Consider the following 26,897-nt stretch of genomic DNA (forward strand, 5'->3'; position numbering starts at 1 on the left):
AAAAAAAATTGTGCAAGTAATAAATGACTACATTTTTATTATAAATGACTCAGAAAGAAAAAGTACATAGAGTATATTGTGAAAGTAACTCTTCACCTTTAATGCTCCCTATCTGCCATCTCATGCCTCTGCCAGGGTGTAACCACTGTTAATGATTTGGAGTGCTTCTTTACAGGCCTTTTTCTGTGCATTTACATTGTGGTCCGACGGATTGCTTTTGTGTGGCTTTTCTTGCCATGGTCTCATAAAGGTAATTGTGGCCCACCAAAAGGATTGTCAGTTTTGCCATCCTGCATCACTTAAGATGAACCATCCCGATGCCTGCCAAGGCACTTAGGGCACCCGTTTTAGACCTCTGGCCCCTTCCTGCATGCTCTGGACCCCTCCTGCCACCCGCTATGGCAACCAGGGGACCCAGCCCTGACCCATCCCAGGGTTGGGAGGAGAGGATCTCACCACCACCAAGGAAGAAGAACCAAGAGCAGAAAGTGTCCTTTGGACCTAGGATCCCTGCCTGAGAAGCTTCTGGAATCAGGAGACAGAGAGTGAGAGATGTAACACTGAAGATGGTGAGAAGCTATGGCAGAGAAACAGCAGCAGGAGAGACAGGCAGGAAATGGTGTAATGGGCTTCCCAGCCCACCGAATGAGAAAACTGAGTGCCTTCGGGCAGCAGTCTTGCTGGCAGGATAGAGTGCCTCTGGGCACTTGGTGGAGCTAGGTTTGCTGACCCATGGAACCGAGGCTTACTGGTAGAGTGGGATGCCTCCAAGCAGTTATCAGCAGAGCTAAAAGAGCTTCTAACATTTGCTGAGGGGCCAAGAGTCAGAGAAAGTTGTGCCTCCAGGCATGGCTGAGAAGAGGCTGTCCTGATGGAAGAACTGTGTCCTGAGCACTCCTAAACCTGAATTGTAACCTGTTGCTTCCCTAATAAACCCCATAATCATGGGTACGGCCTGTGAGTTCTGTTTGGCCATTGCAACAAATTACCAAACCCAGCAGAGAAGTAGAGAGTGCCATGAGAGGGCCGGATGGTGTCAGAAATGGTAAAAATGGTGGAGAGAGGAGGCATGTCTGACCTCTGCCTCATTGGAATCAGCCTTGGGCTGTTGGTCTTGATTCTCCTTCCCCCTTGTGAAGTTAGAGTCAGACACCACCCCACGCCATTTTTACAACGTTCATATAAACAATATAAAACCTGTTGCCACTGAATAGACTCCAGTTCATAGCAACCCTGTAGGGTAGAGAACTGCCATATAGGGTTTCCAAGGCTGTAATCTCTACAGAAGCAGACTGCCACATCTTTTTTCCTCGGAGCCATTGGGTGGGTATGAACCTCTGACCTTTCAGTTAGCAGTCAAGTGCTTAACCACTGTGCTACCAGGGTTCCTTATAAACAATATAGAATTATCCAGATGTAGACTAAGTATGTACTTACCAAAAACCAAACCAAACCTGTTGCTGTCGAGTCAATTCTGATTTATAGCAACCGTATAGGACAGAGTAGAACTGCCCCATAGAGTTTCCAAGGTGGATTCAAACTGCCAACCTTTTGGTTAGCAGCCGTAGCTCTTAACCGTGTACTTAAGGCACCAGCAATTGAGGGCCAAAACAAAACAAAAAAAATATTTTTTTAAGAATTTGGTAATTTACAAATTCAAGAAATTAAAAAAATACGTAGAAGCCCTCAGATTTCTCCTTGGGGACAAGACCAAGTGGATGGGATGCGTAGAAATACAAAATCAGAACTTGTTTGGACTTCCTTATATTTTAGTATGGTTTTAACCTTAAACAATAGAATATTATTTAATATGCACCATATGCTCAAGATGAATTGACACAGTGGCTGCAACAATAGGCTCAAGCATAACAACAGTTGTAAGGATGATGCAGGACTGGGCAGTGTTTCATTCTGCTGTATATGGGTCACCTTGAGTCAGAACCAACTGGACAGCAGCTAACAACAACAACATATGCTCTTCAGTGCTTAGGGCCTCTCTTAAGATCTTAACTAAATTTGTTTTATTTGTACATATACACTCATATTTTTTAAAAAACATAAACATGATCATATTGTTTTGCAACTTACTTTATGCTTTGGTTATTTGTGTGAGTGATTTTAAACATTGTGATATTAGTGGCAATTTAAATGAGGAACTTTCACCGTATCCACCATGTTACTCCACTAAGAACTATCCCTCTACGAGGGCCCCTGTTAGGACAATCTGAGTTTCAAAAAGCTTCCTTTCTTGGTAAAGCAAATTTCATTTTCCATCACTTTTTCAAGCCAATGTAATACAATCCTTTTTTAATCTCCACAGAGCGTATGATGGAGAGAAATCCTGCCGACCAGGAGCTTTCTAAATGGTGACTATGGAGGGATGCCAAGGAAATCAAATAGTGCCAAGTGCAGAATCCTCAAGTTGCTCTCTCGACCAACAGAAATTCACGTGGGAGCTGGATTTCACTGAGGCAGGAAGCATTTCACTACAAAGACACAGCACATGTGGAGATTATATTTAGGACCTGGGAATAAAGAATAAGAGCAGAGCTGCTTTGTATTTCAGGAGACAATAAGAAGAGAACATTCTGTGAAGAGAAGACCCGTGACCTTTTGTGAATGAAGAAAGAATGGTTAGTTTATAATAATGTATGTACAATGTATACAGTGCATAAACTATGTATAATAGTTTATAACAAGGTATATTCAAAATGTTTCCCTTGTAGTAAATTAAATGCCGAAATTTCATTATTCCTTCAATCAGCTCGATGTACTTCAAAGAGAAACATATACATATAAAGAATAAATGTAGGGTTATTTCAAGTTTTACAAACAATAAATATGTTTTTTATATTTTTATTAAACATATACATTTAAAAGTATATACATATATATACAAAACCAAACCTGATGCTGTTGATTGTGACTCCTATCAGCCCCATATATATATATATATTTGAATTATATATATTTGAAATAACGCACAGTCTAAACAACTGCAGATGTTTATTGCACACTTGCTGTGAACAAAGCATAGGGGGACACGGCACACCAAGAATTTTAAGTCACAGAACCTGTCCTCTAAGAATAAAAATGCCAGTTGGAGAGCTAGGCTATGTATTCACAGAAAAAGAGTCCCAATAATGCAAAGCAGCTTGTGGTAACTGCTGAATAAATGGCAAAATCACTAATCTTTGGAGACCTCTTCTATCATTCATGGTCTTAGAACCAAATAAGAGATGGAGCTCAAAGTATCTTAAAGGATTTATAGAAATTATAGGAAAGGATAGAAAGAAAAGAATCCCAGCATTCAAAAAAGTGCAAAAGTAGGAAAATACAGAGCATATCCTAGAGAACTTGAGCAGATCCCTTTAGCTAAAACAAAGGGTTTGTGTTAAGTAGAGGGAGAAAGCTTTGGGAAAGTAAGTTGAGCCTCTAATCTGAAGGGCCTTGATTACTAAATTAAGGTATTTGGACATTACATTTTTAGGCAAGAAAGAATCAAAGTTGGTTTATGCTGTGAAGAAGCATAATTAAAGTATACTTACAAATTTTTTCATAAAGGATATTTGCAAACTACCGACAAGCGCACACACACACACACACACACACACACAGACAAAACCACTTAGAAACCTACCACCCAGAAATATGTTAAAGTATTCATAGATAAACTTCTGGCATTTTTTTTCTGGCCATATATTTGTGTGGGAAACCCTGGTGGTATAGTGGTTAAGAGCTATGGCTGCTAACCAAAAGGTCAGCAGTTTGAATCGACCAGGTGCTCCTCGGAAACCCTATGGGGAAGTTCTACTCTGTCCTATAGGATCGCTATGAGTCGGAATCAACTTGACAGCAACGGGTTTTTTTTTTTTTTTTAATATTTGTGTGTGTGTCTGTGTGTGTGTATAAACTGGGATTATGCTATAGATACTGTTTTATATGATGCATTATTCATTTTATATTACTTTGTATTTTCTTCATCGCTATTTTTAATAACTGCATTGTATTTCATCCTAAAATGTAATGTACTGCACTTACCCAATCTTTCATCCAGGCATGAATAACTAAGATCAATCCAAGATTAACGTAAGCATTCTGTCAAATGGATTGGAATAAGGGCAAACTGAGAGTAGGAAGAACGGTAGAGAAGCTACTGATAGAGGACTGCTTAAATAAATTAAGGCATATTCACACACTAGAATATGATGTATCCATTACAAAGAATGACACCTTTCTATGTGTACTATTACAGTGTTATCTCCAAGACATGTCTTCTGGTTCCTCCTCTTCTCCCCAACCTCTTAAAGTTGGAGTATTCCAGAACTCAGTTCTTGTCTTCTCCTCTGTCGGTTTCCTCCCTTGACGATCTCACCCAGTCCCAAGGCTTCAAATATTGTCTATACGCTAACCACCTGATGGTCTGGGAAAAGAAAGGATATTCTACACGCAGAGATGGATCTAGCTTTTCTGAAAAAGAATTCAAAATTGTAAGTAAAAAATACCTATTCCGTGTCAATGACATATAACAGGAGAAATTACAAATAGAAAACGCTGATGTCCTGCCCTGGAAGGGGTCCTTGAAAGTAAGGGGTCATGAAGTTGGGTGTATGCTGTTTCTTAAGCGAGGGCCAGGAGACAGAAGCAGAAGGGTGAGATGAAGGAATCAGGAAAGGAACACCACTCTTTCAAAGCGGTGTGATGGGATTGGTAGAAAAACCACTTTGGGCAGTTTGCTCCTTGACCTCTACTCATTTAGATGTTTGTTGAATAACAACGTGAAACCACCATTTGATTCAGGTTCCTAATAAATGGCACATAACTCATTGTGAAAGGGGGTGGAAGGAGAAAGTCTCTGAAGGTCAATTTAACAAAATAATGTTCCTGAGATAAAAAGCAATGTGCGTTATTCTTCCTTCTCAATCTTTTTCTTGTCAAAGTTTCTCTCATTGTTCTATTCCTAGCTTCTCAGGCTTAAATCCGTCACTAAACAACATCTTCAGCTAAAACTTAGAGTCCTTTCTTTCTGTTTTAAAAAGGCCTGGCTACTTTTAAATGGTTGCAGTTTGCCCTCCCTTCCATGTGAGTACAAACATGTAAAAATATTTATGCATTTCTCCATTCTATAGAAAACCACGCTGGGGTCTGGAAAACAGCCTCGTTACAGATGGAGAGAATGTGAGAGAAGTACCCTCTGTGTGCTGGCTGAAAACTGCGATGTCTGCCCAGCACTGTGCCTCCTCTCATAACAGGGGATGCTCTGCTGAATGAGCCCTTGTATGTCAAGATTCAAAAAACGCTTGTTTGCTCCAGGTGAACAAAGCCCTCACAGACAGTGGGATCTGCAGAGTAGCCACCAAGTGTGTTAAACCAATGTTCCCTCTACCACATTGCCGAATAGTTTATCGTAATGGCAGTTCTCACCTTCATGTATAGAGGCTGGTGTTCGTGTTGCCGTCAGCACAGAGCTCCCACTGACTTCAAAGGAAATGACATAGAACAGAACCCCATGGTGTAGGGAGAAACAAGCAGCATCTGATCAGAATCAGGACATTTTTTTTTCTTCTTTCTTTCTGTATAAATGGCTGAATTTATATTACAGAATATCTAAAGGCTGCCTTATAGTCCAGCCGTTTATGAATTGTCAGATATATATACACTTATTGAGAAGCTCAACACTGAACTGCTTTTATGTAGAAGGGGAAGGGAGGGAGTGTGTGTTGCAGAGAAATTCATCTCAACCCCACGTTTTTCTTGGTATACAAGACCCCCAAGAGACCAAAGTGATTTGAGGCTAGTTTTGTGGTTTGGTTTTACCTAAAGTTGGCCTTGAGGCAAACCATGAAGAAGAAGAAGAAGAAGAGGAGAGGGAGAGGGAGGCAGAGGAAGGGAAAAAGAAAATACAAGAATGCTTATTAAATCTCTGGGTGGGGAAGAGCTTTCTAAGCTTAAACACAAGGGTAGAAGTCACTAAAGGTTAGTAGATTTAATCACAAAAAATTTAAAACTTCTATGTGTCAAGAATCAATGTAAAATAGATTTAAATGGCAAATAAAAAGCTGGGGAAAATATTTGCAAATAAATTCGATAGGTGAAGGATTAATATTTTTAATGTATTAGAATTTTCTACAAAGTGGCTAGAAATATATCAAAATGAGTTCCAGGTGGATAAGGAGTTAAATCTTAAAATTTCTAAAAATCTTTAACAGGAATAAAGATTATTAATAAAGGTAGCTATCTGACCTCTGGGTAGGGAAGGGAATTTAAAGCTAAAGAATAATGTAAGAAATTACAAAGGAAAAGATCAGTGTATGTGACTACCTAAAAAATTGAATTTCTGTAAATTAAAAATACAATGAAAATTTTAAATAGTCAATTAACCTGGAAAATGTTAGCAACATACATGCGAATTTTCCCCTAAATTTATAAAGACCTCAAGAGATTTGTTAAGGAAAAAAAAGCACTAAGATTCACAAAGGAGAAGTAAACAAAAAATTCACAACAACATAAATTAAATTGGCTAATAAATACTTGAAATAATGTTCAGTGTCACTAATAACAAATAAGAGCAATGAAATTTAAAAAGTATCTTTTAAAAATTAAGATTGGCAAATATGAAAAAATGAGACTACATATTGTAGCCTTTTCAAATACAAGCAATACACAAAAAATGTAATAAAAAAAATGCCCTTTCAAAATATCAACAGAACAAAATACCAAAGGATATGCTTAATAAGACATGTGTAGAATAAATAAACAGAATGAGCTTTCCTTCTTTGCTGGCCAGAAGGTAGCCTCATGGGGGTTAGGGTCTGCACAAGGAGGATGTTCTAGCAAGGTGGCAGCCTAACAGTGTCAGGCTACACACAGGAAGGTAAAGCAAATAAGTAAATACATCAAAAATAATAAGAGTCAGGTTGTTCACTGTCAGAGAGGTACAAATACGGATGGGGAAAGCTAGAATGAGCCATGTGGTAATGCATTAGAGTTGGTTGTAGGAGTATAAACTCATGGTTTTATATATATATATGAAACACACCAGTTGCCATTGAGTCAATTCCAATTCATGGAGACCCCTTTCAGAAGCAGATTGCCAGGCCTCTCTTCTGAAGAGCCTCTGGGTGGGTTCAAATCACTAACGTTTTGGTTAGTAATCGAGTGCTCAACCGTTCATGCTTTCCAACGACTCCATATATGTATGTATGGATGTTTATGCGTAAACTCATTTCCTAGCTCTGTCTAGTAAGAAGGCCTAGGAGCAGCAACAGCCCTGATAGCAATCAGTTCCCTTAGTACCTAGATCTTGGTTTTCTAAATACCTCCTTCTCTTGTTCACATATGCTCTGTTCCTTGGGGGCTCATCCATTTCCTAAGGCTTCATGCTGATGACACATACATTTATGTGTCAAGTCTAGGCCTTTCATTTAAGCCCCAGATTAAACTGCTTATTTGACATTTTTGTTGTCTCACAAACATTTCAAGTTTAACATAGTCAAATAGAATTCTTGATTTCTCTGTGCCTTCCCCAAGCTATTCCTCTCCATAGTCGGTATCTCTATACAGCAGTCCCTGGGTTAGGAGCGAGATGCATTCCTATTCTGTCTTGAAGTCGAATTTGTAGGTAAGTCAGAACAGGTACATACAGTTTGTATTTAGCATCAGTTAGTCAAATGTTTGCCTTAGTATCTAGTAATACATATTTTATCTTTCTGTGCGTATAAAACACTTAAACACTTCCAACTTGCTCAATGTTCTCATGAGTGTCACAAAGTAATGCTTGTCTTCATTATTACAAACCATTATATTTAACTCATTATGGCAGTCCATTCTTAAGTATGAGTTGTCTGTAAATTGGACGTTTATAATCCAGGAACTGCCTGTAAATGGTAACACTATTCACACAGTTACTAAAGTCAAAAGCCTGGGAGTCATCTTTCCTTTCCCTTAACTCTCACATTCAATCCACCAGCAAGTTTGATTTGTTCTACTTCCCCAAGATATCTTGAATTCATTCATTTTTCCCCATCTCCACTTGTTCTAGCCCCAGATTAAGCCACTATTATCCCTCTCCTGAACAACTTCAATAACTTTCTGACAGGTCCTTTCACTTCCAAGGTAGCCTCATTATCGACACAGTCAGAGTGAACTCTTAAAATGTAATTGGAAACTTCTAGAGCTAATAGAGGAATTTAGCAAAGTTGCAGGATACAAGATCAACACACAAAAATCATTTGAGTTTCTGTACACCAGCAATGTGAAATCTCAAAGGGAAATTAGGGGAACTATTCCATTTACAATAGCATCTAACAGAATAAAATAGTTGGGAAAAATAAGTTTTGCCACGGATGTGAAGGACTTATATAATAACAATTTATAACACTGTTGAAAGAGATTAAAGAAGAGTTAAATAAATGGAAAGATGTTCCATGTTCATGGTTCGGAAGACTTAATATAGTTAAGATGTCAATACTATGCAAAACGATCTATAGAGTCAACACAATCCCAATCAAAAGTCCAACAGCCTTCTTTACAGAAATGGAAAAACCAATCTTCAACTTTCTATACAACGGCAAGAGGCCTTGGATAGCTAAAACCACGTTGGAAGAGAATAAAATAGGAAGACTTACACTTTATGATTTAAAAATATATTAAGAGCTCAGGCTGCTAACCAAAAAATCAACAGTTTGAATCCACCAGCCTCTTCTTGGAAATCTTATGGGGCAGTTCTACTCTGTCCCGTAAGGTCACTTTGAGTCGGAATCAACTTGAAGGCAATTTTGTCTGTTTGTTTGTTTTTATACAGCTACATAATCACAATAGCCTGGTACTGGTATAGCAATAGACAGATGGAACAATGAAATAGAAGTGAGGGTCAAGAAATAAACCCACACGTCTATGGTCAATTGATTTTTGACAAGGGCACAAAGTCCATTCAATGGGGAAAGAATAGTCTCTTCAATAAATGCTGTTGGGAAAATTTTATTTCCACACATAGAAAAACGAAACCGTATCCATACCTCACACCATACACAAAAACAAATTCAAAATGGATTAAGGGTGAACTAAAAAAATATTTAGAAGAAAATGCAGGAGCAATGCTGTCAGGCCTAGCTTTCAACAATGGATTATCTAATATAATAACAAAAGTACAAACAGCAAAGACAAAATAAATAAATGGGACCTCATAAAAATAAAAATTTTGTTCATCAAAAGACTTTACAAAAAAAGTGAAAAGACGAGCTACCAACTAGGAGAATATCTTTGGAAACTATATATTTGAGAAGAGTCTAATAAAAAGAATGCATATAAAATTTTGACAACTTAACAACAAAAAGACAAACAACCCAATTGTAACATGTGTGAAGGACTTGAATAGAAAATTCACCAAAGAGGACATTCAGATGGCCACCGAACACACGAAAAGATGCTCAACATCACTAGCCATCAGAGAGATGTGAATCAAAACCACAAAGAGATACCATTTCACTCCCATGAGAATGGCTAAAATAAAAAAAAAAAAAGAAAGAAAGAAAATAACAAATGTTGCCGAGGGTGTGGGGAAAATGGAACCCTTATTCATTGCTGGTGGAGTGCAAAATGGTACAATACTATGGAAAGCAGGGTGATGGTTCCTCAAAAAAACTAAAAATAAAATTGCCAGAACACACTGCTGTTGAGTAGATTCTGACTCATAGTGACCCCATAGGGTTTCCAAGGCTATAAAACTTTATGGAAGCAGAATGCCACATCTTTCTCCCTCAGAGCTGCTGGTGGTTTCGAACCAGAACCACCATTCTTTTGGTGAGCAATTGATCACTTTAACTACTGCACCACCAGGGCTCCTTAAAACTACCATAAAAAAAACCATATGACCCCGCAATTCCACTTCTAGCTGTATACCCATAAGACTCGAAAGCAGGTACTCAGAGACTTTGTACACCAATGTTCATTGCAGCACTATTCACAATAGCCAAAAGGTGAAAAACAACCCAAATGCCTGCCAACAGATGAATGGATAAACAAAATGTGGTACATACATCCAATGGAATACTATTCGGCCAGTAGGAGAAATGAAGCCTTAACATATGCTGCAGTACGGATAGAGCTTGAAGATACTTCGCTGAGTGAAATAAGTCAATCACAAAAGGATAAACATCGTATGACCTCACTCATATAAAAAGACAAGAAAAGGCAAATGCGTAGAGACCAAAGTTTATTAGTAGTTACCAGGGGCAGGAGGGAGGGGGAAAATGCCGGTTTAACAGTAATGGAAAATTTGCATTGATTAAGGATAAAGTTACTGCAATCGCTGTCGATACCTTGTGTATCTGTAAAAGGTTAAATTGGCAAAAGTTGTGTTATAGATGTACTTCAAACAATGACAAAAAAAGAAAGAGAGAGAGCAGCTGCTGAGCCTGCTTATATACAACCAAAAACATCACGGCATTTGGTTCCTTGGTTTGGAGTTTTAGAGTCATGTTTTCATGAGGCATTCCAGTTAATTGGCCCAATAACATGTTTAATGCTTCTCTTCTACTCCCCACCCCACTCGGCCACGTGTCTGTCAATTTGTCGTACTAGGGGAGCTTGTGTGTTGCTGTGATGCTGAAAGATATGCCACTGGTATTCAAATACCAGCAGGGTCATTCACGGCAGACAGGTTTCAGCTGAGCTTCCAGACTAAGACAGACTAGGAAGAAGGACCCGGTGGTCTACTTCTGAAAAGAACTGGCCAGTGAAAATCTTATGAATAGCAGAGGAACATTTTTTGATAAGTGCCAGAAGATGAGTCCCTCAGGTTGGAGGGCACTCAAAAGACGACTGGGGAAGAGCTGTCTCCTCAAAGTAGACTCCACCTTAATGATGCAGATGCAGTCCAGCTTTCGGGACCTTCATCTGCTGACGTGGCATGACTCAAAATGAGAAGAAACAGCTGCAAATGTCCATTATTAATCAGAACATGGAATTCACAAAGTATGAATCTAGGAAAATTGAAGTCATCAAAAATGAAATAGAATACATAAACATTCATATCCTAAGCATCAGTGAGCTGAAATGGACTGGTACTGGCCATTTTGAATCTGACAAACATATGGTCTACTATGCCAGGAACAACAACTTGAAGAGGAATGTCGTTGCATTCATTGTCAAAAAGAATATTTCAAGATCTATCCTGAAGTATGATGCTGCCAGTGATAGGATAATATCCATATGCCTACAAGGAAGAGGTTAGTTAATACGACTATTATTCAAATTTATGCACCAAAGACTAAGGCCAAAGATGAAGAAATTGAAGATTTTTACCAACTTCTGCAGTGTGAAATGATGGGACATGCAATCAGGATGCTTTGATAATTACTGGTGATTAGAATGGAAAAGTTGGAAACAATGAAGAAGAATTGGTAGTTGGAAAATACGGCCTTGGTGATAGAAACGATGCCGGAGATCGTATGATAGAATTTTACAAGACCAACAACTTCTTCATTGAAAATAGCTTCTTTCACCAACACAAACGGTGACTATACACATGGACCTCACCAGACGGAAGTCACAGGAATCATATTGACCACATCTGTAGGGAAAAAAAAAACCAAACCCATTGCTGTCGAGTCGATTCTGACTCATGGCGACCCTATAGGACAGAGTAGAACTGCCTGTATGGTTTCCAAGGAGCACCTGGTGGATTCAAACTGCCGACCTTTATGGTGGAAAGAGACAATGGAAAACCTCAATATCATCAGTCAGAACAAGGTCAGGGAGTCCCTAAAGGAGCAGGAGAAAAGTGGGGTGCAGAACTCAAATTGTAGAAAAAGGCCAGAATTAATGGTCTGATTGAGACTGGAGGAACCCCAGAAGACATGACGCTCAGACTCTCGCTTAACCCAGAACTAAAACCATACCTGAAGCCAATCCTTCAGACAAAGAATGGACTGGACTATAAGATATAAAGTGATACTTGTGAAGAGTGTGCTTCTTAGTTCAAGTAGATAGATGAGACTAAATGGGAAGCTCCTGTCCAGAGGCAAGAAGAGAAGGCAAAAACGGTTAGAAGCCGGTTGAATAGACGCAGGAAATCCGGGGTGGAAAGGAGGAATGTGCAGTCACATTATAGGGATAGCAACTACGGTTGCATAACAACGCATGTATAAACTTTTGTATTTAGAAACTAGCTTGAGCTATAAACTTTCACCTAAAGCACAATTAAAAAAAAAAGAAACAAGGTCAGGGGCCAACTGTGCAACAGATCATCAATTGCTCGTCTGCAAGTTCAAATTGAAGCTGAAGAAGTTTAAAACGAGTTCACGAAAGCCAAAGTAGGACCTTGAGTATATCCCACCTGAATTTAGAGACCATCTTAAGAATAGATTTGACACATTGAACGCTAATGACCGAAGACCAAACGGGGTTGTGGAATGACACTGAGGATATCACACATGACGAAAGCAAGAGGTCATTAAAAAGACAGGAAAGAAAGAAAAGACCAAAATGGGTGTCAGAAGAGACTCTCAGACTTACACTTGAGTGTCTAATAGCTAAAGCAAAAGGAAGAAATGAAGTAAAAGAATTGAACGGAAAATTTGAAAGGATAGCTCAAGAAGACAAAGTAAATTATTATAATGACATGTGCAAAGACCTGGAGATGGAAAACCAAAAGAGAAGAACACACTCCACATTTTTCAAGCTGAAAGAACTGAAGAAAAAATTCAAGCCTTGAGTTGCAATATTCAAGAATGCTATGGGGAAAACATTAAATGATGCAGAAAGCATCAAAAGAAGGTGGAAGGAATACAGAGTCACTATACCAAAAAGGATTGGTTGACATTCAACCATTTCAGGAGGTAGCATATGAGCAGGAACCAATGGTACTAAAGGAAGAAGTCCAAGCTGCACTGAGGCATTAGCAAAAAACAAGGCTCCAGAAATTGTTGGAATACCAGTTGAGATGTTTCAACAAACGGATGCAGCTGAGGAAGTGCTTGTTCATCTATGCCAAGAAATTTGGAAGACAGCTACCTGGCCAACTGACTGGAAAATATTCATATTTATGCCCATTCCCAAGAAAGGTGATCCTACCACTTGTGGAAATTATTGAACAACGTCATTAATATTGCAAGGAAGTAAAATTTTGCTGAAGATCATTCAAAAGTGGCTGCAGCAGTATATTGACAGGGAACTGCCAGAAATACAAGCTGGATTCAGAAGAAGGCGTGGAATGAAGGATATCATTGCTGATGTCAGATGGATCTTGGCTGAATACAGAGAATAACAAAGATGTTTACCTGTGTTTTATTGACTACGCAAAGGCATTTGACTGTGTGGATCATAACAAATTATGGATAACATTGCAAAGAATGGAAATTCCAGAACACTTAATTGTGCTCACGAGAAACCTGTACATAGATCAAGATGCAGTTGTTGGAACAGAACAAGGGGATACTGGGAGGTTTAAAGTCAGAAAAGGTGTGTGTCAGGGTTGTATCCTTTCACCATACTTATTCAATTTGTATGCTGAGCGAATAATCTGAGAGACTGGACTATATGAAAAATCAGGCTTCAGGATTGGAGGAAGACTCATTAACAACCAACTATATGCAGATGACACAACCTTGCTTGATGAAAGTGAAGAGAACTTGAAGCACTTACGGATGAAGATCAAAGACCATAGCCTTTGGTATGAATTACACCTCAACATAAAGTAAACAAAAATCCTCACAACTGGACCAGTAAGCAACATAACAATAAACAGAGAAAATATTGAAGTGGTCCAGGATTTCGTTTTACTTGGATCCACAATCAACATCCATGGAAACAGCAGTCAAGAAATCAAAAGACACATTGCATTGGGCGAATCTGCTACAAAAGATGTCTTTAAAGTGTTGAAAAGCAAAGACGCCACTTTAAGGACTAAGGTGCGCCTGATCCATGTGATGGTGTTTTCAATTGTCTCATACGCATATGAAAGCTGGACAATGAATAAGGAAGACCAAAGAAGAACCGATGCCTTTGAATTATGGTGTTGGTGAAGAGTATTGAATATACCCTGGCCTGCCAGAAGGAACAAATCTATCCTGGAAGAAGTATAGCCAGAATGCTCCTTAGAAGCAAGCATGGGAAGACTTGGTCTCACACATTTTGTTATCAGGAGGGACCAGTCCCTGAAGAAGGACATCATGCTTGGTAGAGTAGAGGGTCAGCAAAAATGGTGAAGATCCTCGATGAGATGGCCTGACACAGTGGCTGCAATAATGGGCTCGAGCATAACAAGAATTGTGAGGGTGGCGCAGGACCAGGCAGTGTTTCGTCCTGTTGTGCGTAGGTTTGCTATGAGTCAGAACCAACTCAACGGCACCGAAGAACAACAACTACTTTAACAAATCTCAACGCCTATAATGGCCTGAATACAATACACAATGTTGAGTGAGTGAACAAGCTTATGATAGCTGTGCCATCTTCAACTGGTGGCCCAGGTCTGAAAGTGGAAGGCATTACTTCTACTCACATACCATTAGCTAGAACTCAGCCACATGGCCACACTTAAATGGAAGGGCTTCACACTTCCCAGCACAATTCTACATTATAGATTTTTGGTTTATAGCTAACCAAAGCAGTAGAGAGGAAGGGTATATATGTGGTGAGGGAAGTGAGGAAATAGTTTAAGAAAGCTAAATTTTTTTTTTTTTTTTTTAAGCTTCAAGTGAACATTTACCATTCCAATCAGTCTGTCTCATGTAGGTTTACATACATCTTACTCCCTTCTCCCACTTGCTCTCCCCCTATTGAGTCAGCCCTTACAGTCTCTCGTTTTGTGCCAATTTTACCATCTTCCCTCCCTCTCTATCTTCCCATCCCCTCTCCAGTCAAGAGTTGCCAACACACTCTCCCGTGTCCACCTGATTTAATTAGCTCACTCTTCATCAGTATCTCTCTCCCCGCCACTGACCAGTCCTTTTCATGCCTGATGATTTGTCTTCGGGGTTGGTTCCTGTCCTGTGCCATCAGAAGTTCTGGGGAGCATTGTCTCTGGGATTCCTCTAGTCGCAATCATACCATTAGGTGTGGTCTTTTAATGAGAATTTGGGGTCTGTATCCCATTGGTCTCCTGCTCCCTCAGGAGTTGTCTGTTGTGTTCCCTGACAGGGCAGACATCGATTGTGGCCAGGCACCAACTAGTTCTTCTGGTCTCAGGATAATGTAGGTCTCTGGTTCAAGTGGCCCTTTCTGTCTCTTGGGTTCTTAGTTGTCGTGTGACCTTGGTGTTTTTCCTTTGCCTTTGCTCCCGGTGGGTTGAGACCAATTAATGTATTTTAGATGGCCGCTTGTTGGCATTTAGGACCCCAGGCGCCACAATTCAAAGTGGGATGCAGAGTGTTTTCATAATAGAATTGTTTTGCCCATTGACTTAGAAGTCCCCTCAAACCAAGTTCCCCAGACCCCAGCCCCTGCTTCGCTGACCTTTGAAGCTTTCATTTTATCTCGGAAACCTCTTTACTTTTAATCCAGTCCAATTAGGCTGACCTTCCTTGTTTTGAGTGTTGTCTTCCCTTCACCCAAAGCAGTTCCCATCTACAGATTGATCAATAAAAAACCCTCTCTCTCCCTCCCTCCCTCCCCCCCCCTTTGTAACCACATAAGTATGTGTTCTTCTCCGTTTTTTCTATTTCTCAAGATCTTATAATAGTGGTCTTATACAATATTTGTCCTTTTGCAACTGACTCATTTCGCTCAGCATAATGCCTTCCAGATTCCTCCATGTTATGAAATGTTTCAGAGATTCGTCACTGTTCTTTTTCGATGCGTAGTATTCCATTGCGTGAATATACCACAATTTATTTACCCATTCGTCCGTTGATGGACATCTTGGTTGCTTCCAGCTTTTTGCTATTGTAAACAGAGCTGCAATAAACATGGGTGTGCATATATCTGTTTGTGTGAAGGCTCTTGTATCTTTAGGGTATATTCCGAGGAGAGAAAGCTAAATTTTAATTATCAGGAAATCAGTAGATAATGTCTAAAAAATTTAAAGTTAGGAAATAGCCACTTAAACATGTTTTTTAAGAAATATGGAAGTAAATAGAAGAACCACTGAAAGAGTTAAACATGACCACCTTTGGGGGGTAGCACTTAGTGAGCAAAATTGGGCTGGGGTCTGTTGGTTTATTTTTGTTTGGTTGTTTTTTAATTTGTCATAAACTTTGTAAAATGTTTTGACTTTTTAAATTATGGGCACGTTTACCTTAATAAAAATAGAATCTAACTCAATAAAATAAAATAAAAAATGAAAGATCTTAGAAATGGTTGAATATAGGGAATGAGACAGAAATGGAGGCAAAGAATGCCAATATTTTGAATTTGAACATCTAGGAGTATGTTGTTGCCACTAAGAGATGTAGAATGTTGTTGCCAGTAAGTTTAAGTTACACCTGACAGATCCCCAGACAGAAATGCCAAACAAGCCAGTAGAAATTCAAGATTACTGTTAAAAATGTTATGCTAGAGATATAAATTCTTTTTTTTAATGTGTTTTAGGTGAGAGTTACAGTGCAAATTAGTTTCTCATTCAAAAATTTTATACGAAATTGGTTTGTGATATTAGTTGCAATCCCTGCAATATGTCAGCACTCTCCCCCTTTCCCTTTCCACCCTGGGGTTCTTAGTGTCCGTTCATCCAGTTTTTCTTTCCCTTCTGCCGTGTTATCTTTGCTTTTGGGAAGGTGTTGCCCATTTGGTCTCGTATACTTGATTGAACTATGAAGCCCGTTCCTCACGTGTGTTCTTGTTTGTTTTATAGGCCTGTCTAATCTTTGGCTGAGAGGTGGACTTCGGGAGTGGCTTCAGTTCAAGTTAGCAGGATGTCCAGGGGCCACAGTCTCTGGGATTCTTCCAGTCTCTGTCAGACCAGTAGGTCTGGTCTTTATTTGTGAAGTTGATTTTGTTCTACATTTTTCTCCTGTTCTGTCTGGGGCCTTCTATTGCGATCCCTGTCAGAGCAGTGAGTGGCAGATACACATTCCTGAATGATCTGCTTCAGTGTGGAAGTGGGTAAAAATCACAAAGGCGGTGGGTGTACAGAGAAATGTTGATGATGAAAGATAGAACTTTGATCCTCTTTAGGGGTCAGAATGAAGAAAAACATTTACTAAAGATGTAAATAAGCAGTTAGAGGAATAAAATCACTTGACATGAGAACCTTCATGGATGACAGAGGAAAAGGAAACTCAGAAAGGATGTAAAAATATATTGCTTCAGAAAGGTCAAAGAGGATGATGTCTTTGCATAGGCTCTTGATTTTAATCAAAAGGAAGTGACTAGTTACCTTCTACAGAAGAGTTTCCTCCTAGTGTGGAAAGAAGGATTAATGAGTGGGATACAATGCAGCAAGATGTATCTTTAAAAAAGTCTTGTCATTACATGGTGTCAAAGTATCACTCCACAGATTATTTGCTGGTCACAAGGGGAAAAAAACGTAACTCAAAAATAGGGAGATCTGGCTGTCACCACTTTAACCCAGTAATCAATGTTAGTATCACTAAACGTGGGCAATATACAGTATATATCATCAGCTTTGAATATTCCTGACAAAACTATTTAATGTGGATCAAAATCAACCTTTATATTTAGCCTCCAGCTTACAGGAAATACAGGAGACAGATGATGAACGTGTAAAATAACACACAAAAAAAATTAAGACAAATTTAGAAGGTGGGACATTCTATAGGGACAATTGACCTAGTCTCTTCAACTGTTCAATGACATAAGAAAGTGGGGGGGGGGGAAGTACTGTTATAAATTAAAAGAGAATTAAGAAATGCAACAACTTACACAATACATCACCCTTAATTGGATCCTAGATTGAACAAACCAGTTACAGAAGACATTTTTAGAGACGCAATTGGGAAAATTTGAATTTGGTGTATTATATAACATGATGGCATTATTATTAGTTTTGTTAGTTGTGATAATGATATTGTTTTGTGGAGATGCATGCACAAGTACTGAAGGATTAATTGTAATGATGACTATAATTTAATTTAAAATGTGTCAGGAAAAGAATGATAAAGTAAATGCGGTCCTTTGTTAAACCTAGTTGGTAAGTATAGATCTTTCTCCTATTGGTATCTAATATGGTATTCTACTTTTCTGTCTTTATTAGGATAGTTTTCAACTAGAAGGAAAAGTAAAATCTTTTGTATTTAATTGCATTAGGACACTTTTCAAGTAATTAAAAATAAGCTTAGCAGTGGAAAGAAGGAAAGTGATAAAGTAGCTTGAGGATGTAAATGAGTCTTAAGCATGTTTGTAAGCTGAAGGGAGGGAGTCAATAGGGAGGGAGGAAAGGTCAAGTCAAGGAAAAAGTGAGGAAGGGTGAAATATAGAGGATACCTGAAAAGTTCAGACCCCAAAAGGATGGATTGTTTGAGATAAGAACAAAAAATAATGAGTGATGAGAAGGAGCACTCTAAAGTGAAGATATCCACACTGGGGTGCAGCCTTCCATTGGAGGAGGGCTATGGGTGGATCAAGAATGATGAAGGTGGGTTTGGGGACTTGAGGATAATTGAAAAATTCTGGAAATGCTTCTTGGTAAATTGTATAGGGGTACATTTCTGAGGAGAGGTGGTACCCAGACAAAGTTAGATAGCATACATTTATTGTGAGCCCAATCAGCATGGTTTTCTGATTTCCTTCAGGCATGCTCTTCAACCTGGTAGTGGAAGAAAAAAAAGAGAACGTCAGGTTTCCCACTAAAGTACAGGGAGGGAAGGTGACAAACCCATAAGTCGAATGAGTGAATGTTGGTGCTTCTAGGTTTTTAGGAAGTTTTAATATAACTAGTAGACTGTGGGATGCCTGCTGTGTGGAACTTTGAGTAAAACTCCCCATAAAAACCAGTTGCCATAGAGTTGATTCTCACTCAGGGGGACCCCATGTGTGTCAGAATAGAACTGTGCTCCACAGGGTTTTCAATGGCTGATTTTTTTTTTAGATTGCCAGGCCTTTCTTCCAAGGCATCTCTGGATGGACTGGAATTTCCACCACCCAGGGACTCTGAGTAAGATTGGAAGGGCATTAATAGACCAGAAAAGGAAGGCTGAAAAGTTCAGAAAGTCACGTTTGCTGTGAAGTGTGATTCGGTAGCAGCACTGGGATTGGACAAGTAGAGGCAATGAAGGTTGTGGTCAAGACAGGAAATACAGAGGGTGAAAGTTTGGAGAATGGAAAGTTCCAAGTGGTGCTGAGGTCCCAGGTATGGCCCTGCAGGTGTGTGACTAAAGTAGAAACTCGTCAGCCAAGTTGTTACCTGAAAATAAACGTGGATGTGATAGGCAGCGTCTAATACAACCTCCAATGATCCCCACTTCCTATTACCCATGCCCTACCTTGTATAATGTGCTCTCCCTTTTAGTTTAGGCTGGATCCAATGACTTACTTCTAACAAATAAAATAAAGTAAAACTAATGGGCTGTTAACATCTGAGTTTAGGTTACAAAAAGACTGGCTTCCATCTTGCTTGTGCTCACTTGCTTCCTCTGATGAAGCCAGCTGCCAGGCTGTGAGCTGTCCTAGAGAGAGACCCACCAGGCAAAGAACTGAGGGTGGCCTTCAGTCCAACAGCCCATGAGGACCTGAGGCCTTGCCAACAACCACACGAGTGAGCTTGGAAGTGGACCCTCCCTAGCTGAGCCTTAGAGGACCGCATCCCCAGCTTATACCTTGACTGCAGCCTTGTGAGAGACCCTGAGTCAGAGGATTCAGATAAGTTTTGCCCAGACTCTTGACCCACAGAAACTGAGATAACAAATGTTTGTTGTTTTAATCCGCTAAGTTTGGGTCATTTTTTTTAAAACACAGCAATAGATAACTAAGACAATGGATATTGACGTCATAAGAAAACAAGGTGGAGAGGAAAACCATGAGGTAAGAGCAACAGTTATCATTAAAGATCTAAAGCAGAGATTCTCCAACCTTATTACAAATCACTTGGAGAACCTTGTTAGAATCCAGATCCTGAGACAGTAGTTCTGAGGCCCAAGGTTCTGCATTTCTAACAAGTTTTCAGGTGATATGGATGCTGCCAGCCTTTTGAGAAACAGGGATCTAAAGTACTCCGAAGATTAGTGGGAGAGAGAAGAGAAGATGGGTAAAGGGTGAGTTATTGCTTACTGCCAAAGAGTTTGCCCCTGACAAACAAAATGCTGGCCAGTCCTGTGCCATCCCCATGACTGGTTGCCGATCAGACCGGTGTGATCTCATCGGCTGATTTTTGAAAGTAGATCAGTAGGCCTTTCTTCTTAGACCATCTTAGTCTGGAAGCGCCACTAAAACCTGTTCAGCATCATAGCAACACCCAAGCCTCCACTGACAAATAGGTGTTGACTACTCATGAGAAGCATTGGCTTTGACTTAAACCCTGGTCTCTCCGATGTTGTTGTTGTTAGGTGTCATTGAGTCAGTACCAACTCATAGCGACTCCATGTATAACAGAACAAAACACTGCCAGGTCCTATTCCATCCTCACAATTGTTATGTTTGAGCCCATTGTTGAAGCCACTGTGTCAGTCCATCTCTTTGAGGGGCTTCCTCTTTTTCGCTGACCCTCTCCTTTACCAAGGATGCTGTCCTTCTCCAGGGACTTGTCCCTCCTGATAACATGTCCAAAGTATGTGAGACCAAGTCTTGCCATCCTTGCTCCTAAGGAGCATTCTGGCTGTACTTGTTCCAGGACAGACTTGTTCATTCTTCTGGCAGTCCGTGGTATATTCCATATTCTTCATCAACATCATAATTCAAATGCATTAACTCTTCTTCGGTCTTCCTTATTCATTGTCCACCTTTCACGTGCATATGAGGTGATTGAAAACACCATGGCTTGGATCAGGCGCACCTTAGTCCTCAAAGTGACATCTTTACTTTTTAACACTTTAAAGAGGTCTTTTATAGCAGGTTTGCCCAATGCAGTATGTTGTTTTATTTCTTTACTGCTACTTCCATGGGCATTGATTGTGAATTCAAGGAAAATGAAATCCTTCACAACGTCAGTCTTTTCTCCATTTATCATGATGTTTCTTATTGGTCCAGTTGTGAGCATTTTTGTTTTCTTTATGTTGAGGTATAATTCTTACTGAAGGCTGTAGTCCTTGATCTTAATCAATAAGGTCTCTTGCATAAAACCAAAAAAACCAAACCCAGTGCCTTCGAGTCAATTCCGACTCATAGCGACCCTATAGGACAGAGTAGAACTGCCCCATAGAGTTTCCAAGGAGCACCTGGCAGATTCGAACTGCCGACCCTTTGGTTAACAGCCGTAGCATTTAACCACTACGCCACCATGGGAGGCAGGAATTCTACCACTGAACTGCCACTGCCCTCTATTATGTGCTGTTGCTGTGGTTGTTAGGTGCTGTTGAGTCAGTTCCAACTTATAGCGACCGTATAGGACAGAGTAGAACTGCCCCATAGGGTTTCCAAGGAGTGGCTGGTGGATTTGAACTTCCAACCTTTTGGTTAGTAGCTGAGCTCTTAACCATCAAGCCACCAGGGCTCATTTATTATGTGCTAGGCACTAGGAAAACAAGAGCGGATAACAGAGTTGCTGCCCCGATTACTGAACCAGTGGGGAGACAGGTATCTCAAGAAGTACTAAAATATAAGGTCACTGGAGCTACAAAAGAAGCATAAAGGTTATGGTAGCCTGGCAGTGAGTGATTAACTTTTCTAAGGGCTAAGTAGTAGGAAAAATTTTACTGAGTAGGTGAGTTGTGAGCTGGGACTTTGGAGAAGGAGACATTGAAACCTAATCAGGGAATTCCAGGCCCATCAATTCGTAAATAAGTATCTCACAGATCCCTTCCTTGTACCAATAACTTAAGCTCACACAGCAATAGCTTTCTAATCCTTGTTTGGTTTCCTTCATGCCTAACGTAAATATCATCCCACTTGGCTGTTACATTTCTCATTGTAAATGATTAAATTGATTTTCTGACACAAACCAGAATCATATGAGTTTGGGATGCATCAGCCAGTTTTTCTTAGGGCTTGAGCATCCCTGGGTAAGTCAAGCATTAAGATTCCAGACTTATAAGGGCAGAAAACCCACAGTATCTAGAAGGACATCTTTCCTAACCATCGCCCTGCTCCAGATCCTTACATGGTAAAACAGTACATCTAAAGAGGACTCAGTTAATGATAATAATTATTTACTGAAAGGTACAAAAGCAAAATACCCTGTGATTTAGGGGATAAAAGGAACCTTGAAAAGAGAACTGGGAAAAGACCTAATGAAAACATTCGAATAGATACTAAAATTCAAGTACTTCAGCCTTTGGCGCCATGCTGTTATGCCTTCAACCACAAAAACTACCAGTAAAGAGAATGTAGCGAGTTTTCCTGGAGCCTATTTGAAAGCCATACATAAGGTCAGCTTGACATCAGACACTAATGTTCTGCTTGAGCAAGTCTGACCAGTTTTTCTCTCTCAGTTTTTTTCCTGATCTGTGACTTTTTACTGGCCTTGAACTACTGCAGGAGCAGTAACTGATGTTACTGGGGCAAAGTGCACCTGTGAGTAGATGTCAAGCCGCTAAGCCATGCCACTGTAGGCTACCATGCTCTACCCCCATTCTGACTTGAATTAACCTGAGCACTGATATCCCAACATAAAACTGTCACCATGTCCTTAGCCCACCCTGTTGTACTGACATCTCAAGGTTTTGAGTTCCACATCTAGCTTTCTTCTCACTGTAAAATCCTATAGGTGTGCTCCCAGAAGAAAACTCCAAATGCATTGTTTTCCCCACTTAAATTTTTTCTTACGATATTTTATTGTGTTTTTGGTGAAAGTCTACAGAGCACATTCGGTTCCATTTAATAATTTCTGTACATATTGTTCAGTGACATTGGTTACATTTTTCACAATGTGTCAACATTCTCATTATTCCCATTCTGGTTGTTCTGTTTCCATTAATCTAGCTTCCCTGCCTGTCTTACCTTCTCATCTTTGCTTTAGGGCAAACGTTGACCGTTTGGTCTCATATAGATGATTATTTAAAGGGGCACAGTCCTCACAGCTGATATTGTCTATTTTTCTTCATTTAAGTTTTTATGTCATGTTTAAGCAGAGGTCCTGCTTAACATGAAATAGCAAGTGTTTACCACCGTTTGTTGCCCTCTAATCTTTGTCCATATGGACTTATACATTTTTACAGGGTTGAAATCAGGGTGCTCGTTGTTCTGTATATTAAGTTTATTTCATATGTGCCACCCTTACACACACACATATCTAGACACACACTCATGCCTCAGTGTAGACCAGGTTCTTATCATTTAAAGTAGGTACAGAGTATTCCAGTGTATCGATAGAGGAGGATATGCTTAGCCCTGCCCTTTATTGTTGTGTTTTGGTTTCCATTTTTTTGATACTATGAATAAAGCTGCTATGCATCCTTGTAAAAATTACCCTTTTTCCTTTTAGGTTACTATCTTGGCACATATTTCCCAAGGAAGGACTAATGTGTCAATGAATGAACAGTGAGGAATCATTGAAGGATTATAAGCAGGGAAGGAGCATGCCCATCTGATCGTGATTATTTCATCTAGTTATCTGCTCAATGAGAGTCATACCTGTTACTCAGGGGCGGATTATCCAACAAACAAGGTAAACATGAGTTACCTTGCTTAGTGGGTCACCCACCCCTGTCAGGTACAATAAACTTGAAAAAAGGCTTTGATCTGTAGTAGCGTGATGTGGGGTTGGGAGGGAGAGAGATGCCAGCTATACCTAGAAGCAGAGCCTTTGATGTAGTGAAAAAAAATGTGAAATTTTCACTTCAGGTTAGTAAGTAAGCACAAATGAACCCATGCTTACCTTGCTTATTGGATAATCTGCTGCTGTTGTTACTGGGTTATTGTGAACGATAAATGAAGTCAAGAAACTGACAGTACATTGTGAGTGGTAAAGAACTATTCAGATATGGATTATTATTTACTCAGAATTTTGTCAGGAAGTCTAAGTATGAAAGTTGTTGTCGTTGAGGACTGTCCAGTCGGTTTCCACTCATAGCGACCTTACGTGCAACAGAATGAAACACTGTCGGTTCCTGTGCCATCCTCACAGTTGTTGCTATGTCTGAGCCTATTGTTGCAGCCACTGTGTCAACCCATCTCCTTGAGGGTCTTTTTCACTGAACCTCTACTATGCAAGAAACAGTTAATTCAGGATCATCAATAATTTAACCACATAGTCAAAGTAATTTTCTTGGGTTCCTATGGGGGGGGGTTCTTATTTTATGTTTCCACGCTAAAAATGTTTTCTTGGAGTTTTTATTTCATCTTTGTATGCTAAAGATAGTGCAATACCATGAGAAGCAGTAAACTCCAACAAATAACCAATAAAAACGGACCTATCCTTTGTCCTGCGGATGAATGCCGGCTTTGGGAACCCAGGCCTGCCTCAGAGTCATAGAAGTGGCCCATTCGGAAGCATGGCACCTTCTGTGTCCTGATAAGGAGAAAGGAGACATTATTTTGTCTAGACACTAGCTTAAGGGACAGTTTCTCACATTTCTCTTCTCCCTTTTCATTTTATCCATCGTAATCCCCTTAATATATTTAAATCCTGTTTTTGCTTCTCTCTCTGCGCTTATGCACTCAGTACGCCCTGGCTTCACCACATCTGTACTCCGTTTTCTCATTTGAAGAATGAGAAGGTGATCTTGATGATCTCAGGGCCCTTGCAGCTCTGACCTCAGGATCTCCATGGTTCTGTCCACTCCTCTGTAGAGGCCAAGGCCCAGTCTTGTTGCTTCAGTTTCCCCACACTGCAAATCTCTGACTCACCCTATAAATCCCTTCACTCTGCACCTTTCCAATTATTACCTCTGATGTGTCAAGGTTCTGCTTTCTGAAACAGGTCCAAAAAGTCACATAAAATTTGCATCAAAGACAAGTTCAAATGATAGGCATATCTATCAGACATTACAGCAAGGCACCAGGAAGACCGTTTCAATTTCATTGGTCCTCAATCCTACTTAGTCTGTAGTTGCCTAATCTACTACCATTAGGACAGGCATAAATGTGGCATTAGGAGACCGTGAATCTAGTCCTGGTTTGGTCTCTGGGGCCTTAGGCTATCACTCTAGCTACTTGGAGCTGCTCTATGCCATCTTATTGGAAAGACAGAAAATGTATTGCATTCATTAGAAAATGAATGTTGAATGAGATCTGTGTGAAAGTACCTGTGAGGTGCTCACTATTAGTGTATCATTCACCCAAGTGGCGAGCAGGGAACTACTTTGGGAGAATCATAAAGGGATTTGCTGGTAACCAAGAATTACTCTTTAATACATATAAAGATAAGGAGCACTGAGGATACAATGGTTAAGCACTCAGCTGCTAACTAAAAAGGCTGACGGTTCGAACCCACCCAGAAGGTACGGCTTTGCAGGAGAAAGACCTGGTGATTTGCTTCTGTACGATTACAGCCTAGAAAACTCTATGGGGCAATTATACTCTGTCACATGGGGTACCCATGAGTCAGAACATATATAAAGAAAGGTATCAGGTTGTAGGTGCCTTCAATTATTAGAAATTTGCTACTAGTGTAGATGAACTATCTGTGTGCCCTGTGCAAAGCCAATCCCTCCACTTGTGCACCTGATCATATCCTCTCTCACCTACTCAAGAACAGCACTCCAGCATTCTCCCCCTTTCTCTCCTAAATCTTCAATTTGCCCCCCTCCATCGATATATTGTTATTGTCAGTAGGTACTATGGAGTTGGCCCCTGGCTCAAGGCAACCCCATGCACAACAGACCAAAACGCTGCCCGGTCCTGTGCCATCCCCACGATCAGTTGAGGGTCAGACTATTGTGTTCACAGAGTTTTCATTGGCCGATTTTCACAAGTAGATCACCAAGCCTTTCTTCCTATTCTGGAAGCTCTGCTAAAACCTGTTTAGCATCATAGCAACATACAAGCCTCTACTGACAGATCCGTGGTGGCTGTGCATTGGCTGGGAATCAAACCTGGGTGGATAGCATGTTGTTGTTAGCTGCTGTCGAGTCGGTTCTGACTCAGCGACCCTATGTATGCACAACAAAATGAAATGCTGCCCGGTCCTGTGTCATCCTCAAAATTCTTGTTATGCTTGAGCTCACTGTTGCAGCCACCGTGTCAATCCACCTCGTTGAATGTCTTCCTCTTTTCTGCTGACCCTGTACTTTGCCAAGCATGATATCCCTCTCCAGGGTCTGATCCCTCCTGACAACATGTCCAAAGTATATAAGACACAGTCTTGCCATCTTTGCTTCTAAGGAGCATTCTGGTTGTACTTCTTCCAAGACAGGTTTGTTCGTTCTTTTGGCAGTCCATGGTTTATTCAATATTCTTCACCAAGACCACAATTCAAAGGTGTCAGTTCTTCTTCGGTCTTCCTTATTCATTGTCTAGCTTTCACAAACATATGATGCAATTGAAAATACCATGGCTTGTGTCAGGTGCACCTTAGTCTTCAAGGCGGCATCTTTACTTCTCAATACTTTAAAGAGGTCCTTTGCAGCAGATTTGCCCAATGCAATGCGTTGTCTGATTTCTTGACTGCTGCTTCCACAGGTTTTGATTGTGGATCCAATTAAAATGAAATCCTTGACAACTTCAATCTTTTCTCCATTTATCACAATGTTGCTCATTGGTCCAGTTGTGAGGATTTTCGTTTTCTTTATGTTGAGGTGCAATCCATACTGAAGGCCATAGTCTTTGATCTTCATTAGTAAGTGCTTCAAGTCCTTTCACTTTCAGCAAGCTAGGTTGTGTCATTTGCATAACGCAGGTTGCTAATTGGTCTTCCTCCAGTCCTGATGCCCTGTTCTTCTACCTATAGGCAGCTTCTCAGATTATTTGCT

Source organism: Loxodonta africana, chromosome 4 (genome assembly GCF_030014295.1).
Source record: "Loxodonta africana isolate mLoxAfr1 chromosome 4, mLoxAfr1.hap2, whole genome shotgun sequence".
Taxonomy (NCBI): Eukaryota; Metazoa; Chordata; class Mammalia; order Proboscidea; family Elephantidae; genus Loxodonta; species Loxodonta africana.